The sequence below is a fragment of the Ceratotherium simum genome, chromosome 11, assembly GCF_057802395.1.
Source record: "Ceratotherium simum simum isolate JZ-2026a chromosome 11, ASM5780239v1, whole genome shotgun sequence".
Lineage (NCBI taxonomy): Eukaryota > Metazoa > Chordata > Mammalia > Perissodactyla > Rhinocerotidae > Ceratotherium > Ceratotherium simum.
The window spans coordinates 64,294,632-64,312,018 of record NC_141910.1 but is presented as its reverse complement, the minus strand read 5'-3'; the positions used below and the strand labels follow the sequence as shown (position 1 = coordinate 64,312,018).

At 41.2% G+C, this 17,387-nt stretch overlaps 1 long non-coding RNA gene across 1 annotated transcript in view; it reads right to left on the bottom strand.

Moving 5' to 3' along the window:
* Positions 1-1,093: 1,093 nt before the first annotated feature.
* The window catches only part of LOC147916024 (uncharacterized), a 34,268-nt gene continuing 17,974 nt past the window's right edge, over positions 1,094-17,387 (bottom strand). The window contains exons 2-3 of the long non-coding RNA XR_015553682.1: positions 4,332-4,450; positions 1,094-2,040 (exon numbers count right to left, since the gene is read on the bottom strand). This is a non-coding gene — a long non-coding RNA (uncharacterized LOC147916024). The remainder of the gene's footprint in view (positions 2,041-4,331; positions 4,451-17,387) is intronic.

Sequence of the window (17,387 nt, the reverse complement as noted above, 5' to 3'; positions counted from 1 at the left end):
GTCTCAGAACAAATAGATTCTGTTTGCATGAATATTGCACCATGTTCCCAGGCACAGAGGAGAAGTCTAAGTCTGCAGGGCTGCAAAAGGAAACTTAACCAAGATCCATTTCCAACGCTTTGCCTGCATCAAAGGGCTTAGGACCTATTTGGGAAAATCTTTCTTTTTTTGGTTAATCTTTTGAAATTCTTTCCCTTTCACTCCCAGCTTTCATCATATCAAGCATACACTTTTTGGTAACAGATTGGGAGTCAAAAGCCTGGATTCTAGTTCTAGGTTTGCTGCTAGCTGCTGCATGACTTTGGGTAAAACAGTGGACCTCTCTAGACTGAGTTTTCCCACCAGCAAAACAGGCCAGGTGAGGAGGAGAACTGGGCGGTCCCTAAAGTCCTTGTGCTCTGGGTAGTGGAGAAGGGGGATCCAAAATGCTACCTTCAAATCCAGACAGTATGAAAGATTCTATTCTAACGAGGATGCTCTTAGTGCTAGATACTTCATTACTCTGACAATAATTTCAAGCTGAGATATTTGCAGATGCAAGATTGTAAGAGTTGAGGAAGAGGAGTGTAATGGAATGAGAGCTACTTAATTGCCTGAGTACAGGTTTTTAAGAATTGCCATTTCACATGTTGCGTGGGAGTGGGGGGTGGGGTACATGTTATTGAGTCCTTATGCTTCTCATTCTCATTTCAAGAGAGAATTTTGAGGCTTATCCCAGAGCTGGAAACTTTGTTAGCCTGGGATGAAAATACAGTCATGAATTAAAACACCCTGGGGTCAGTGGTCACCGATCAAGTATATGAATATTTGACTGTTTCTGCTGTTAATGGCAGATTGGAAAACAATGTGCAGAAACTGTTTTATTTTACTTTACCAGGCTAAACTAATGTAGGTAATTAAGATTCACTGCCTAATTAACTTCGAATGGCTATACAGAGAGTAACATAATTCTGTTACTTTCTAAATATCAAGGTTTATCTATATAGCAAAAACAAAATTATATATAATGGAAGGTCTCACTATTTGTTCGTGTTATATTGTTAATGATGCGCCATCCTTTTAAGATTACAGAATATTCAGCCTGCACGTTCTGTTCACAAAGAGCGGACAAAAGGGTCCCAGAGGTTAACCACTGTGGCAGGTCTCACAGCTAGTTGGTGACAAAGACAGGTCTCAAAGAAGCTCTTTGTGGTAGATTACTGCTCTTTCAAATTAGTCATTGAAAGGATTCATTTTTATTAAGAGAAATTACTTCTGTTTTATTGTTCATGGTTTATTGAGCAATTTGGGATCAAGGGCATTTTTGACATTGGGCACTGGTAGAGTCCAGATAAAAAGAAAGGAGAAAGATTCCTTTCTTTTCAAATTTACTGAAGTACCATTTATTTATTTTTCACAATCTACCAACAAAACAAGCTAAACCCCAGCCCCTTTCCTCATAACAAGATGACTTAAGGGGCCGGCCCGGTGGTGTAGTGGTTAAGTTTGCACACTCTGCTTCGGCAGCCCAGGGTTCACAGGTTTGGATCCCGGGCGCCAACCTACACACCACTTATCAAGCCATGTTGTGACAGGTGTCCCACATATAAAATAGAGGAAGATGGGCACGGATGTTAGCCCAGGGTCAATCTTCCTCAGCAAAAAGAGGCAACAGATCTTAGCTTAGGGCTAATCTTCCTTACACAAAAAAAAGATGATTTAAAAAGGCACACTTCAGAAATAGATTAAGTCAGAAAATGTGTTGCCCAGGGTTTACTGGGCTCTGAACAATTTGTAACATGGAAAGTCACAGTAATCAATGCCCCCTCTGGGGTGTGCGGGAGGCCTGGCCCCAGGGTGAAGTTCCAGGGCCGGAGGGAGCATGCGAAGAGGAGCTGCCCAGAGGGACCAGGAGTCCAAAAGGTCAAGGAATGGAGTAGAAGCTGTGTCCTGGGGTGCCCAGCATCAAGCTGGATAAACTCACTTCAGCCATCAGCCATGAGGGGTTTACTCCAGCCAGTAATAGAAGACAAAGTCCAAATGCCAGAAGTGAGGTGGATCCTGGGAATATGAGAAATGTGAAAAAATCATGTTCATCACTGAGCCCAGGTCTAGAATATCCATGGTTTATTTATAACCTCCTGGCCCCCAGGGTTTGCCACTGAATGAATGGATAGATGGACAGTAGCAGATTCTCTCTGAGAATAGCGTTTCCTTTTCCTCTTGTTCACGAGAGTGGGACAAATCATGTCACAGTATTGCAGGAACAGGAATCACCATGGATTCCCCAAGTGGCCTCCTCGAGGGTCATCATTAGAGGCATCCTCTTGAGAAAGAACATCTGATGGGACCTTTTGTGTTTTAATGTTTTAAAAACAAAAGCTCATCCCCAGGAAGGGAAAGGGGGAGAAGATCTGGGTTCCTGAAATAACGAATGCCTGAACGTGACTCAGTTCAGACATCTGGAGAGATCGCTACATTTGAAAACTAAAAGCTAACTGGTAGAGATAAAAAGGTTTGTATTTTGACCTGATAGCACGAGAGACCAACGTATAATAGCACCAGCAGTGGACCCAGTCTCTGAGCTGGCTCAGCCATCCCCACAGCTCAAGCCTTCTATCAGAGACACCTACCCACCACCCGCTCCACACGATCCAGCATTCCTAACTCCTCATGCCAATAAGTGGCAGCATTACCACTGGCCTGCCTCAGCCCAAATCTCTGTGGAGTGACCTTTAATTCAAAGTGCCCTTGCCAGGTTGACTATCACCTCTCCCCTAAACATAACACTGGGGAGTGCGCCGCCCCAAACTGCAGACAGAAATGATGATGTCCTGGGTCTGCAGCCACGGTGGGAGGAGGACATGGACCAGTTACTGTGCTTGGACACAACTCACCAAGGTCACCTCCTTCTCAGCCACCAGCACCTCTTTGTCAAACAGAAATGAATCCCCCTCTCTTCCCACCCTCACCTCCAAGACCCAGTACAGGGAGGAGGAAGACACTGTATGGAAGGGCTGACTAGTTGTCAGAGCCTTCACTCATTATTGATGGGAAGGTGTGTGTGGGGGAGAGATTGAGCATTTGCATTCTAGAGATAGAATGGACATAGCAAGTGCTCTCCATTACCACGAAGGGGGCACCTCTGTTTCAGAAGGAACACATTAATTAATGGATGAATGGGTTAATTATGTTTATAGGATATTTGTCCTGCTTTAAAGGCACTATCAGGACACATTGGTCTTGACTTGAACCATTCCTGTTTCTGCAAGAAGTAGCTTTAGCGCCGCTCGCTGCTGTCAGCTGTAGCCACCACCTCAGAAACGTTTGATCAGATGCAAGCTGATTTGATCTGAGCCATCCCCTAGGGACACAGAGGGTCCAGCCTGCAGCCCACAGTCCCTGTAAGAGGCTCCTATGAGCTTATCCTGTATTACTGATGCTGGGACTCAACGCTGAAAGCAGTTTAGCGGCCACTGGGAATGGGTGTGTTGAGTTGACAGCACGTCCTGTATTGGCCATCAGGAGACCCAGGTTCCAATGCACAACCCCATTTACTGCCTATGAGAACTCAATGGGAAAGTGGGAGAGACTTATCTTTTGTTTTTAATTCTCAAAACTTAGCCCAGGGTAGGAACTCAGTAAGGCAAAGAGGAGAGAAGAGAGAGCCAGGGACGGAGGGAAGACCTGCTGGTCTGCCTCGTGACCTTGCTGTGGTGACCCCACAGAGAGACGCAGTGCACGTGCTTTGTGAACTGCACATTGCTATGTAATTTTAAGAGTTTTGTGGGATAAATGTTAGCCTCCAAATGCCACAATTTGAAGCTTAGTAAAAAATTTGACAGTCGCCTCTGGAAGGATTCACACAAGATTTTTCTGTATGGAACAAGACCCTGTTTATACAGCCCATGTGCTGGGTCACAGCCCCCTTCTTTGGAACATAGGGGGTTGATTCCCTTGGGTCTCTCAGCATCAGGCTCTACTGAGAAGCAAACCTCTTGGTGGCACAGCATGTTACAGGTCACCTGTTTACACTGTCAGGAACAGAGGTGGTGGCACAGGAACAAGGTCCAGGGCAGGGGGGCGGACAGGGAGCTATGTACTGGCAGTGGGATGCGATATCAGGCCAGGGGTACCCCTGCCTAACTGCACTCACACCTTCAGTTAATCTCCAAAGAGATACATGTTCTCAACCATCTGTTAGGATTCAGGAAGTATGGCTGAGTAGACACAAGAACAGATTCTATGTCCAGACGGCCTAAGTTCAAACCATGGCTTTGTTTCTCTCTAACCCTAAACCTGGACAAGTCACTTAACTTTTCGATGCACATGGGGATGATAACAGTACCTACCTTGTTAGCTTGTTGATAAGGCACTGAGTACGGGAACAGCCAAGTACCAAATGCTCGGTCATCTTTCATGACTCCCTCCAGCTGTGCCGGGGTCAAACGCTTGAATCAAAATCAAATAACTGTAATGGAACAGGCACTGGTCAAGACAAATGTTATCTCATTTAATCATATATAGCTCAGTCTTCACGATGACGCCGTGATTCCGAAGGAGCATTTTCCTTATGATAGATACGAAAACTGAAGTTATAACTGGTGCTCAAGGTGGAACAGCTGATGAGCGCTCCAGTCTGGAACTGACCCCAAGTCCACTTCTCAGAAAACCGCACGAGCAAGAGCTGTGTTTGCTAACACAGATATCACCCCAAACAGGAAGATTTGTGCAGACAACACAGTGGTTTTTGAAGGAGGTCTGAGCCTGACTCCAACAGCAGTGGGAAACAAAACAGTCAGTAGATCGAGATAGAACACGTTAGCAAAACCACAGAGGCATGTAAAAGACCTCAAGCCTTGATCACGAGGCATGGAAGCTACAGGCAGGAAGTTCTTAGGCGAATTTAAAATGTTGCTCCTAATCTTTAATAAAAGATAAATGCTGAAAGCTCAAAGATTCTCTATTTAAAAATGCCCTTCAGGTTTTGCCCAACTGAGTGGGAAAAATATCCAACTCAAAACCCTCAAAACATCTAGGGATGTCAGACTCGAGTATTTTTGCTGAAAATCATGTAATGAGGGATCAGGTCTTTGAGGGAGGTTTGATGAAGTCTGTGAACTCCAGGCCCACAAGAGCAATGCCCCAGCAAGGATTCTCTCTCCCTTCTTGGACATCTGATGAGATGGCCAGGCCAGAGACTGCCTCGGGGAGTTTGAGGGGAGTCTGATAAAGGGGAAGTGGGATGCGGCAGGGATTCATTGCTAAACCTGTCTGTATTCCTCACCAATTTCTCTAGTGAAGCTCTCTGCCATACCAAAGGGAGAAGATATTTTCATTCTGTGTTTATAGACTTGCTTGACTCATAGATAGCTGACGCAGGGAATACCATTCTCCTGCCTCGCAACTCTGCTGGACAAGCACGAATTATTATATGCTTTAATTTAATTTCTTTTAATAGGAGGAAGATCATTGCCAATAATGTATATGAAAGTGCTTTGTAACAAATAAAAGTAAAGCATTATATAAATGCATAAGGAATGAGGGTGATCATGGTTATAAAGATAAATGTTATGCAGCAAAGGAAAACAAAACCTAAATTTTAACAACAGAAGAATAATTAAGTAAACTATGGCTTATCTATATTATAGAAGGCTAGACAGCCATTAAAAGTCACTTTATAAAGAACTTTTTATAAGGAAAGAAAATGTCTGTGATATAATGTTATATGAAAATCACACATTGTGTGCCTTGCAAGTAAGCTAGATGGGTGGATGAACAGATGGATGGATGGAAACAGAGACAATGAGAGGGAAGGAGGAGAAGGAAGAAAATTACAGTTATAAATAAATAAGATTTACCTCAGAGGGGATGTACTATGGATGAGTTTTATTTTCTCTTTTATTTTTATTTCTTTAATTCTACCTTGCCTTGTTCTAAAAGCAATTTAAAGTTGTTTACAACGTACATACTAGACAAAATTAAATTTGAGAGAACGTAAGCAGGTGAGGAATAAATATAAGAAAGATAAGATATTGCCAACAGGGTGGCTGGTATGTGGAATGTATTCTGTGAAGCCCTACACATTAGATAGAGATCAACCACAAATTCACCCCTAAGCTTTCTAGCTACCAAAACAGAAAGGGAGACAGGGTTGATGATGTGACTCATGAAGACAAAACAAAACATTAGCAGGAAAATAAAGCAAAATGATTCCATTTAAGAAAACAGGAAGGAAAGTTCTCCCATAGTTCTCTGCTCAAGAGGACACTGTGGAAGGTGGTGAATCCACTGGTGCCCTCTGTGACCCAGTGAGTCACCCACAGAGGATCAATCCCAGTAGCTCTGTGTAAGCTGAGGGCAGAGGGCCAAAATGCAAGTAAGAATAACAGCTACCATGGAGGGAGCGTTACTAATTCCCAGGCTCTGTGCTAAACGACTCTCAAATGTTCTCATCTAATCCTTGCACAACCCTACTGTGTATCATCATCATGCCTTATAGACCTAGAAACGGGTTTAGAGAATAGCTCAAATTCAGTTAGCTAGCAAGTGGCAGGGCCAGAATTCTGAATCTGCTTGTCCGACACGGTTCACCATCATGCTCAATTGCTTCTCAGTCCAGAAAAAAAAGCAATGCTCCATGCTCCGTACAGGCCTATGGCACAATGCCAAAAAGCAGTTCAGTGAAAACAACTCAAGAGGGGATCATTTTTCTCTTTACACTTTTTAGTATTTCTAAGCTTTGGCCAATGATTATATCTACTTTAAAATCATCCACACTTCTGGATTCCCTGCACCACTCCTCAAGCCCTCCTGACTTTCAAATTGACTTTAAGAATTCTTGAGGTACCCTTTCCCTCTACCTGATAAGGGACTCCCTCTCCCTCAGGAGGCAGAGAATAGCCTTGTTTGTTAGTAACCTCATCCTCATCCTGCAGCTTCTACCTTCAAATGTAAAGCTCAACAATGAGCTCTTTCCATGAGATGGGTTCTCAAAATGAACTTAAATCCACTGTGAACACGTTACTGAGCCCATCTCTGCCTCATTTCTCTGCCTAACTCATCACATTGAATCCTCACCACATCCCTGTATGTGCTCTATTAGACCCAATAGGCAGAGGAGGATATCGAGTCCTAGGAATTTTAAATGATATTAAACTGACCAAAACAACATTTACTAGAACTGGTAATGTTGATTGGAGATAAGCCCTCATACATTCACATGTACAGTATAAACAAGAAAGGCCTTCATTCTTGAGGACAGTTTTACAAGCATGCCAACAGCGCTGACAGTGTACAGAGAGCCTTTGACCCAGAAATTCCATTTGAGTAGATTATTCTAAGGAGACAAGTATAAATGAGGGCAAAATTTAGCTAGTAGGATGTTTCCTAGCACTGTTTATAATAGGGCAAGACTGGAAACCAAATGTCTAAAAATAAGAATTTATTTAAATAAATTGGGATCTGTTCTTGTAATGAAATAGCACACATCCATGAAAAAGCTATGTTGTAGAACCAACTATATTTATTGACTTAAAATTATTTTTGTTCCTAATTTATTTAAAATGAGAAAACTTAGTTACAAAACTATTTGTGTAACAGGATCTCATTTCTTAAAGAAACAGTGTAATATTGTGTGTAAGAAAAAAAATCTAGAAGGATATAAGGATATACTATAAAATGTTAATAGTTATTTCAAGGAGCAGAGTATTACCAGTAGCCTTTAATTTCTTCTTTTTGCATATATGTAGTTTTAAAACTTATCTATAGTGAAAATGTATTATTCTCTGAAAAAGAAAAAGGAATTTTAAAACAAAACATAACAAAGCCTCAGTTTTGCATTTTTGTCTGCATGGGAGAAAAAAACCAAGATATTGATTAAAAAAAAAAGGTTGATAAAGCCAGTTCAGAGCATTCTTCTATGTTTGTCTGTGGCATGGCCATGGGCAGAGCTAAAGATTTAAAAATCCTTCACATCAGGTGAGGGTTGATGGAAGAGACCCATGTAAGTATAGAGCTGTCCCTTGAGGTATGCCAAGGTAGGGATGTCAATAAAAGTAACCCAAAGCTTTTTCTAATGTTTTCAAGTTCAAATTTAGAGCCACGGCTACCCAGGGAGGTGATCGTCAATTCATTTTTTATAATGTTTGTAAGACATTCCCTTTCACCCAAACCTTCCCCATCTTTGATTTCATAAGAACACACCTACCCCAGTGGACCCAGCAGTGGTTATCACAGCTTTCAGGCAAGCAGAAAGCACTTGGTAATCAAAGATAATTCTGCTCCCATGTGAATAAACACAGTTTGACTTGCCTATTGCTAAAAGCCCTCAAAGGACTAGAAGACACAAATGAGAATAATTCTAGTTCTAAACTGTTTTTAAAATATGTTCCAGCACGTTTAAAGGCAGAGTAAACTAATGTATGACAGCACTTCTTTTTCTTGAAAGCTGCTTCTATGTGTTGCTAAATAGAAGGATGGATCCTGGCTTTTTACCTAAAATAGCATCTAAGAAAGCGAATGTTTTCATTTGCCCAAACTTCCGCTCTCTAACAAAAACTTATTGAGTGCCTACTAGAAAAAACAAATATGACCAGATTCTGCTTTCAAATAGTAAAAAGGAACTGGATGCTCCCTTGCCTTGTTTCAGCTAGACAAGCCACCAAGTAAATTCTGAGCTTCCACATAAGATGTCAGGGAGTTTCAAGGCTTAAAAATGTTATAAAGCCACTGTCCAAAGGATGCAAAGCCCCATGCCTCAGCCTTGGCTTTCCTCTGTCCGTGTTTTCCACCTCTCACTTGGATGATTTCCATGTCCCGAGATACATCTTGCTCTTTCATGGCTCCATGACTCTTCACATTCTACCATTTCTGCTGGAACCACCTTCCTATCCTTGACTACCTGGGAACTGCTGACTCACTTGCTCGACATCTCCTACTCAGCGAAGCATTCAATGGGCACGGCGCTTTCCACCTTCCCCAGCAAGGTCAACCACTCCATTGTCTGCACTACTTCCCGCACCTTAGAGAGAACCCATTACATGAGTCACACTGAGCTAGAATTTGCTACATGTACACCTTCTCTACCAGAAGGTAAGATTTTTGAGAGCAATAATATAGGTCGTATCTCTTTTTGACTCCAGCCTTATCATAGTGCTCTTGTCAAAAGTTAGGACTTAGTAAAACTTGGTTGACCTTGACCAAAAGACTATGTCAAGTCATCAAAGACAGTGAAGAAAAAGGGAAAAGGGAAGTTGGAGAAGGAAGAGAAGATGGAGAGAGTGGGAGAGTCAGGAGAGAAGGGAGAGACAGAGGGGAGTATGGGGTGAAATGCTCAGGAGCATGATGGTTTTAGGATTCAAACTCTGATTTTTGTTGCCAAAATTTTCTTCTTCTATTACACCTATTGTTTAATTGATGTCAAAAGTAGATGAGCAAATAGGACAGTAATATTAAAATTTGTATGTTTCTAGGAGAAAGTGCAGCGTTGGGGAATAAGTAGGCTGATATTAGGACTGGAAGAGACTCTTCCAAGTATAGTGATAAGAGTGCTTTAACAACCTATGCTTGAGAAATTATTATAAGATATCTAAACATCCTTCACATATCTTTGTCTACTTTGCCTCCAAAATACTCTATGACAACATTTCTCTAAGCATGTCCCATAGAATAGGTAGTAGGAGAGAAAAAGATCAAATAATTCCCTGCCCAAAAAAATTTAGGAAACATCGAGTTAAATAAAAAATTGTTTTTATGCAATACTACCTAGGTCCTTAAAATACTTTTACGTATTTTGAATCTCTTAGAGTATGCATAATTTCCCAAATTCAGTTAACCATAGAATCCCTTTTTGACAGTGCATCCCCTGGGACTAGTGTTCCTTGAAACATATCTTAGAAAATGAAGTCCTACATAGTAACTGGTGATAGTGAGATATCATTCCTCCCCATTTATAAAGGGCACTGATGCTAAAGAAACGATGTTCTCAAGAGCAAGTAGGAGTGAGGATTCCAAGCCGAGTACCAGAGACAGTTGTTCACTGTGATTCCTAATCACTTTGCAAGTTAGATCTTGGGAATGTTTATTTTGGCCTGAATCAAATTTCACACTTCAGGATTAAGTGTGAAACTTTTAGACCCCCAAGGCTTTATCTATAGAGTCCCATATTCACAGATGGTCCTGATACGGGCCTAATATAGTGGAGGTTTTAAAGCCAGAGCCAAGCCCTCAGGCTGGGCTGTGAGGCTAAGTAATTACACACAGATGGAGGAGCTACATGACCATGTGGTGACAGGGCAAGATTACCTCCCCTTCCCCACCACTCCCCTGCATAAGGACCACTGTTAAAATATACCTTTTGGGAACCGGCCCAATGGTGCAGCAGTTAAGTGCGTGCACTCCATTTTGGCAGCCTGGGGTTCGCAGGTTTGGATCCCGAATGCACACTGACACACCGCTTGTCAAGCCTTGCTGTGGTGGCGTCCCATATAAAGTAGAGGAAGATGGGCACAGATGTTAGCCCAGAGCCACTCTTCCTCAGCAAAAAAGAGGAGGATTGGCATCAGATGTTAGCTCAGGGCTAGTCTTCCTCACAAAAAAATATGTACATTTTGATAGATTTCAGTGGAAATGCACAGCAATTTCCAAGTATCTAGATACTAGTATAGATGATATTATTAGTTTAACAAACAGAACAGATCTGAAAGAAGAAAGATATTCACATTGCAATGTAAATTAACTCCTTTTGTCCATCAATATCACCGAAAATGAAATTATCAGGTCATAATCTTCCTCATATAACAATAATCTCATAAAACAGAAGCTACTTGAAGGTACAACCTCCTTTTTAGCATTATGCTTATTTTTTCACCACCAAATCACTACAGATTCATATAATCCATTTTCCAAGTTGTTCAAGGTACATCCTAAGCATTATCACTGTCAGAAACAAGCACTATTTTAGAAAAGCACTAGAACAGGGATCAGGAGACTTGACTCTGTTGTCAACTAGTTGTACGACCTTAGGCAAATCATTTGCTCCCCCTAAACTTTGTTGTTCTAATCCTGTGCTCTTCCCTACAGTAGCCATTAGCCGTATGTGGCTATTGAGCACTTGAAATGCCACTAGTCCAAATTGAAGTACGCCAGAAGTGTAAAACACGTACTAAATTTCAGACATTTAAAACGAGAAAAAGAATATGAATATCTCAATATCAATACCTCTCTTGATAAATTTTATATTGAACTCATATTGAAATTGTACTATTCCAGATGTATTAGATTGATTAAAATATATTAATTTCACTCGATTCTTTTTACTGTATTTTTCAAATGTGGCTACTAGAAAATTTAAAAAATTACACATGTGACTCACTTTACATGTCTACTGACAGCACTGGTCTGATCTGTCAAACGAAATGGTGGTTTCAGATTACTTCAGGGCGGCCTTCCAGCCCTAAACTTTTAAGATGGAACATTTGATGGAAGATAGATCTGGGGTAGATCTGAGGCATAAATGTTTACAGAAAGATCCAGACAGATAATGTTCCAGACAAGACGCTGAGCACCCAAAATCCCACTGGAAACACTGGGTGTGGTGGTGGGGAATGGGGAGTGGGGAGGGGACTGGGGACAGGGGGAAGGGGCCATTGGGAGGGGAGAGGGGACTAAATAGGAGGAGTAAAACTTCCCTCAAGATGTTGTCAAGGGTGAATATTGGTAGATTCAACAAATTTTATTTCCTTCGTTTTGTGCCTTATTTCCTCAAACAGGTATACACGGGTTGGGAGCTTTTCAAGCTTAGTAGAACAAGAAAGGATGAGGGGGTAAGCAAGAGGAAACAGAGCAAGAATGTCTGGCTTGCTAACTTGTACCCTGTGCTTCAATCTCCCATCCATCCTCCTCAAACCTCATTCTAAGCCTCTTGGGCAGACTGTCAACAGAAGGCTTCCCATAACAAAGAAGCATTGAAAAGGACTGTGAAGCTGAAGGGCATTTTAGCTTGGTGAAGAGGGCTCCAATTCAGAAGGAAAATGCTTCCCATGACCTCTCCCTTTGAAAAAAAGAAAAAGGAACCTAGATTCAGTTAATCTGACTCTGAAAACAAAAATGACCAGTGTGAAGCTATTTTACATATTTGATTACTTCATAATTAGAGAAAAAAGTCTTTGGAATCCTTATAATTTCAAAGAAGTATGAAGAAGGAAAGATGGAAAATTCATAGACTGGCATCCTGGGTCTGAGTTGTAGAGAGGTCTCTCTCAAATGGGAAGAGAGAAATTGTGTGAACTTGCTTAGGCAAAGTCAGAATAAGCCTCAATATGAGTCTGTTTAAAAAATACTACTGCCAGAGAAAACAACATTAGAGCTCATTTGCTGGTGTATCTCCAAAGGGAAAGGACTGATTAGCATTTTGGTTGGTACAATTCTTCAGTACGTGGAAACTCGAGCATCCCTGATCTCAGGCTCTCCAACTGCCTTGAACACCTCACAGTCATTGTGACAGCCAGAAACTCCTTCATAATTTCCCAGAGCTACTAGGGGAGTGGCATTGTCCCCTCTCCGTCCTGTCTTGAGAACCTCTAAGCTATAACATGCTACCCTCCCACCTCATATTTATAGATAAGATTAAATCAGGCCCAGAGAAGAAATGTGATTCTGAACAGTCTTTGAATTGGTTGGTGGTAGAGCTTGGCTAGAATCCAAGCCTTACAACTCTTAATCCATTGCACATTGTCTCGGACTTGCTGAGAAAGGTAGCATAGGATCATAACACATCCTAGAGTAGCCGTATTGATTATCTAGACTGCAATGCATTGCGTCCTGACCATTGAAAGGAAACTCCCAATAATCTCTCCAACAGATGAACATCTGTGGGTCTGTTGATTGGGTGATGGAGATCAAAACTTTATTTCTAATATTCAAAAGCCATTTCAAAATTTCCAGAAAAAAAAAAGCACAATATGATTTTCAAAATAAATTACAGTTTTTAAGCAATAAAATATGTATTATTCAATGTCTGTTTGTAAACAGTTAATTACTGCATCAACTTAACCTTGAAGTCTAAACCAACTTTGGCTTAGTTTTGGATGAATGAAGCTTTGTTCAACTGTGGCTCCTACTTAGAAGAGCCCCAGAAAGTCTGTGAGGTGGATCCTGCCATATATAGCAGAATGAAAGATAATGATGACATTTTTCTGTAATAGGACTGCACTACCGTAGTTTTACTAAGTCCGAGAAATCCTAGGTAATGGATAAGGCTGAGGCAGGAGGGAAGCATTATTCTCACTGACATGGAATTTAAGGAGGAACTTTGGTTATACAAATTGATTTATTGAGAAATATATTGGGGAAAAATTGTGAATCTCAAAAGTAAATCTCATCTCATTAAGAAAGTCAAAGAAAAGATACTTTAGCTATCATTTAATCCAAACCCTTCATTTTGGGGATACACATATTGAGGCCCAGAATGGGAAAGTGAAATTGCTCTTCCTCACAAAATGATGCTAACCAGCTGTAGCAAAGTTGAGCAGTATTATAGTTCAGAAGTGAGTCTTAAAGGAATCAGAAAAATAAGGTAGATTGTTTTCCTCCAAGAAATTTCTTCCCTTTGTTTTTGTTGATGTTTTAAAATCACTGGTTAAACAGGTGGTGTTTGGTGTCGTCTTTTCCTCTTAAAAAATGGAGCAGGGAAAATATTTAAATCTCTTTCTAGCGTAGAGATTAATAACAGCTCTTCCACTGGGTCCAATAAGTTGTTCCATGCTATATAAAGAATATTATATATTATTCGTTGATTTTGAAATATCCAATTAGCTGCATAGTAACTGGCTGTAAAATCTTGACCCCATCACCCAAAGTTATTTATTTGTAGGTTGGTTGGTTGGTTGGTTGGTTGCTTCTGCCCAACACAGCCTAATAATGTTTTGAAGTAATAATGTTGGATTTCCACCACCAATAAATTTGAAAATACATTTTGAGGACTTCTGCTTCTGAAAAAGAGGGAGATCTTCAAGACATAGCAATTACTCCACCAAAAACAATCAGATAGTCAAGATATATTAAAACAAACATGTATTTCAAAGAATCAGTGAAGCGATGAGGAGTAAGACTGTAAAACTCCAGAGAAGGAAGCCCCTTGCAGAGGTGCACTGGGGACTTTCCACTTTTTGGGAGGCCTTTGCTGATCGTAGGTGAGAGCTGAAGGCTGAGAAGTTGTGCCGGGCAGAGGCAGAGGGCCTCTGCTATGAGACAGAAACCAGCAGAGCTGATCTCATATGAAAGACGGCACTGACAACATTGGGTATTTGCACGGCCTCAAAAAGCCAGTTTTTACCAACAAAAGGTACACTAAATTCCAAAGGTGCACAGGGCAGGAGACTGAAAGGTTAAGTTACATCTTCCAAAGAGCAGAGTGGGATTTTCCACAGGCTCCCAGGGTTAAAGAAACAAAACCACTGGGGGAAGAGTCATGAGAACCACAGAAGAGAGTTGAAAGCTTGAGGAGGTGACTGGTCACTAAGGTGTCCCTCACTTTTTCCAGGGGGCACTGGCCTATCTGGGAAGAGTCAGAGGCTGAAAATCCAGGCTAGGCCCCCGCCCAGCCTCCAGTAACCACTATTCCACTCTCTGCTTCTATGAGTTTGACTATTTTAGATTCCTCATATAAGTGGAATCAAGCAGTATTTGTCCTTCTGTGACTGGCTTATTTCACTTAGCATAATGTCCTCCAGATCCATCCATGTTGCCAGAAATGGCAGGATTTCCTTCTTTTTTAAGACTGAATAATATTCTATTGTGTATATGGATATATACCACATTTTCTTTATCCATTCCTCCACTGATAGACATGTTCTAGAAACCTATCATAGATCATCGTGCCCATAGTTAACAATACTGTATTGTGCACTCAAAATTTTGTTGAGAGGGTGGATATCATGTGAAATGTTCTTTCCACAATGAAAGAAAGGAAGGAAGGAAGGAAGGGAAAGAGAGAAATAAAGGAGGGAGGGAGGTGGGGAAGGAAGGAAGGAAGGAGGGAAGGAACGTAAAGCTCTTGAAACAATGCCTAGCACATGGTAAGGGGCAATAAGTGTTAACATTTATAATCCATCCCCCTCCCCCAAAAAGAAAGAAACCAGCAGAGCTTTTCGTGGTTGCTCAGGAGTAACAAAATAAGAGACCTGAAGGACCTAAAAATGGAAGCTAGTCTCTACCCGAAGACATAGCCTCCTAAAGAGGTAAGCCAGAAACCTCTCACCATGCTCCTTGATTTTCCAAGTCTTCTAACCTCTTTATTTTGTGGGTTCCCTTAGCCTTTCTGTTCACTCTCCCAAAGATGTCCTACCTCTTGAAACTCAAGGAACAAAGAACAAGCAGCCATTTTCTCATCACACTGAAACTTTGAAAATTATCTTTCCAAGTTAATAACTGTGGTCCTTGTATTACATATTACACAGACAAAATGACATATTTTAAAAATGATCTGCAGCCTCCCCTTATCACCAAAATCAAAGCTACACTGTGGCAGGCAGAGGCCACAGAACCAGAGAAGAAAATAAAGGTGTGTGTTGGGGGGACATTAGAAGAAGCAGAAAGGAGAAAAGATGACGGATGCCAATTCTCTGAAGGCCTATACAGCGCTCATTAAATGCCGCACTCATTTGGTACAAAGCTTATATTGTCTCATAATTAGTTAATTTCTCATAGGTCCATGTCTTATTCCTCAAACTCCAAGTAAACTATAAACCTCTCAAAGGCAAGGTCTTAAATATCCCACAGCATCCAGCTCTGCTATGCAAGCAAGAAAAGGTCACAGAAGAGAAAGAAAGAGAGTGACTGAAGGAAGGAAGAAAGAAGGGGCAGAAATCAAAACAGTGACACAAAAAGTATATTCAGCCTTCTTTGATCAACAAGAATTGGCCAAGGCCTGTTAAAGACCCAGTGTCCACCTCGTAGATGGCCTTCCAGGGCCCAGCCTTATGCTCTCCTCTGATGGCCTGCTTAGAAATTCGCTAAAGGGCACTTAACAGAGTGCCAGAAGGTTCCCAGTTCTGTACTATCTGCAGGGCTTTTGTTTAACGGCACAAGACTGGCCTCCATCCTTGTGGAAAAACAGTAAGATCCTGAGAAGATTGCTACATGTCACCAAGAAAAGAAATAGAAAGTACTGATTTGATGGAAAATAAAAGGCTCTTATTTGTTCATATGAATTTATTGTTCTTCTTTCCCCTCAAGTACTTGTTATATTGTTTCCTAAACTAATTACCTAATTACAGAGGGTGAAAGTATTTAAAGGAGTAAAGTGAGATCCTTCACATGTAATGTGGAGGTAGGGATGTTTATTAATTGCTCCACTGAAAAATGCTCCAACCCCTTTCACAGTTGCTGAATCATTCCTTAATCTGCCCCCTCCACCCATGTGTTTAACCAGCATTAATCTCCCCCAAGGTACCACTAAACACCACCGGTCGTTTATACTAAGCCCTTTAATTAATCACACTAGCGGTCATATGTTGACCCTCTTCTCTCCCACATGCCATTCAGGCAATTTCCTGGGGAAAGAACCAACTAGAACGCACATTTCTAGCAATGGCTGCAAGGCACTTTGTAACCAATTATTCCTTTTAAATTGGAGTCACCAACATTTCAGACAAGAGAGGTCAAATGTGGCTATTTTTATTTTAACATATGGATGTGGCTGATATTTTTATTCTGCTCTATGTAGAGGAGGACAACAAGAGGTATACACAAGGAAGAACCTACCACTCAGAATCATGGATTCCACACATCAGAGACCAGGTCAATCGAAATGCCCCTCTTCTTCCATACCAGTGCCCTTGGGAGACATGTTAGTGGAGGTAAACCAGGTTACACCGCAAGAACAAACAACTCCCCAGATTGCAGTGGTGTCACATCAAGGTTGATATGTCATTTACACAAATTCCAGTGCAGGGTTGAGTGACACCCTTGCAGCTGCTCAGCAATGCAGTCTGCTTCAATTGCAGGGCTCCGTCATCTCAACATGAAGCCTCTTGCCTGACAGGGAAAGAGAATTGCAGGCAGGAGAATTGCAAGTGGGCTTTTCACTGTCTCAGCATGAGGTGACAGAGTCACTTCTAAGATGAATCATATAGTCCTACTCAAGTGCAAGGAGACTAAGACATACAGTCTTCATGTATCCAGAAGGGAAGGGGAAGCAGATGACGGTGACACTATTAATGTCTATCAAAGAAGAGTAAGTCCACCAGTATTTACTTCAACCACTTACCAGTTATTGGTAATAATACTTTACACTGATACGGTGAATGCTAGTTTACAAAGGTTATTCCATTGCCTTATCTCATTTGTTTTTCTTCTATCAATCATGTTTTATATCTATCATTTTCTAACATGTTTTTTTCTATTAT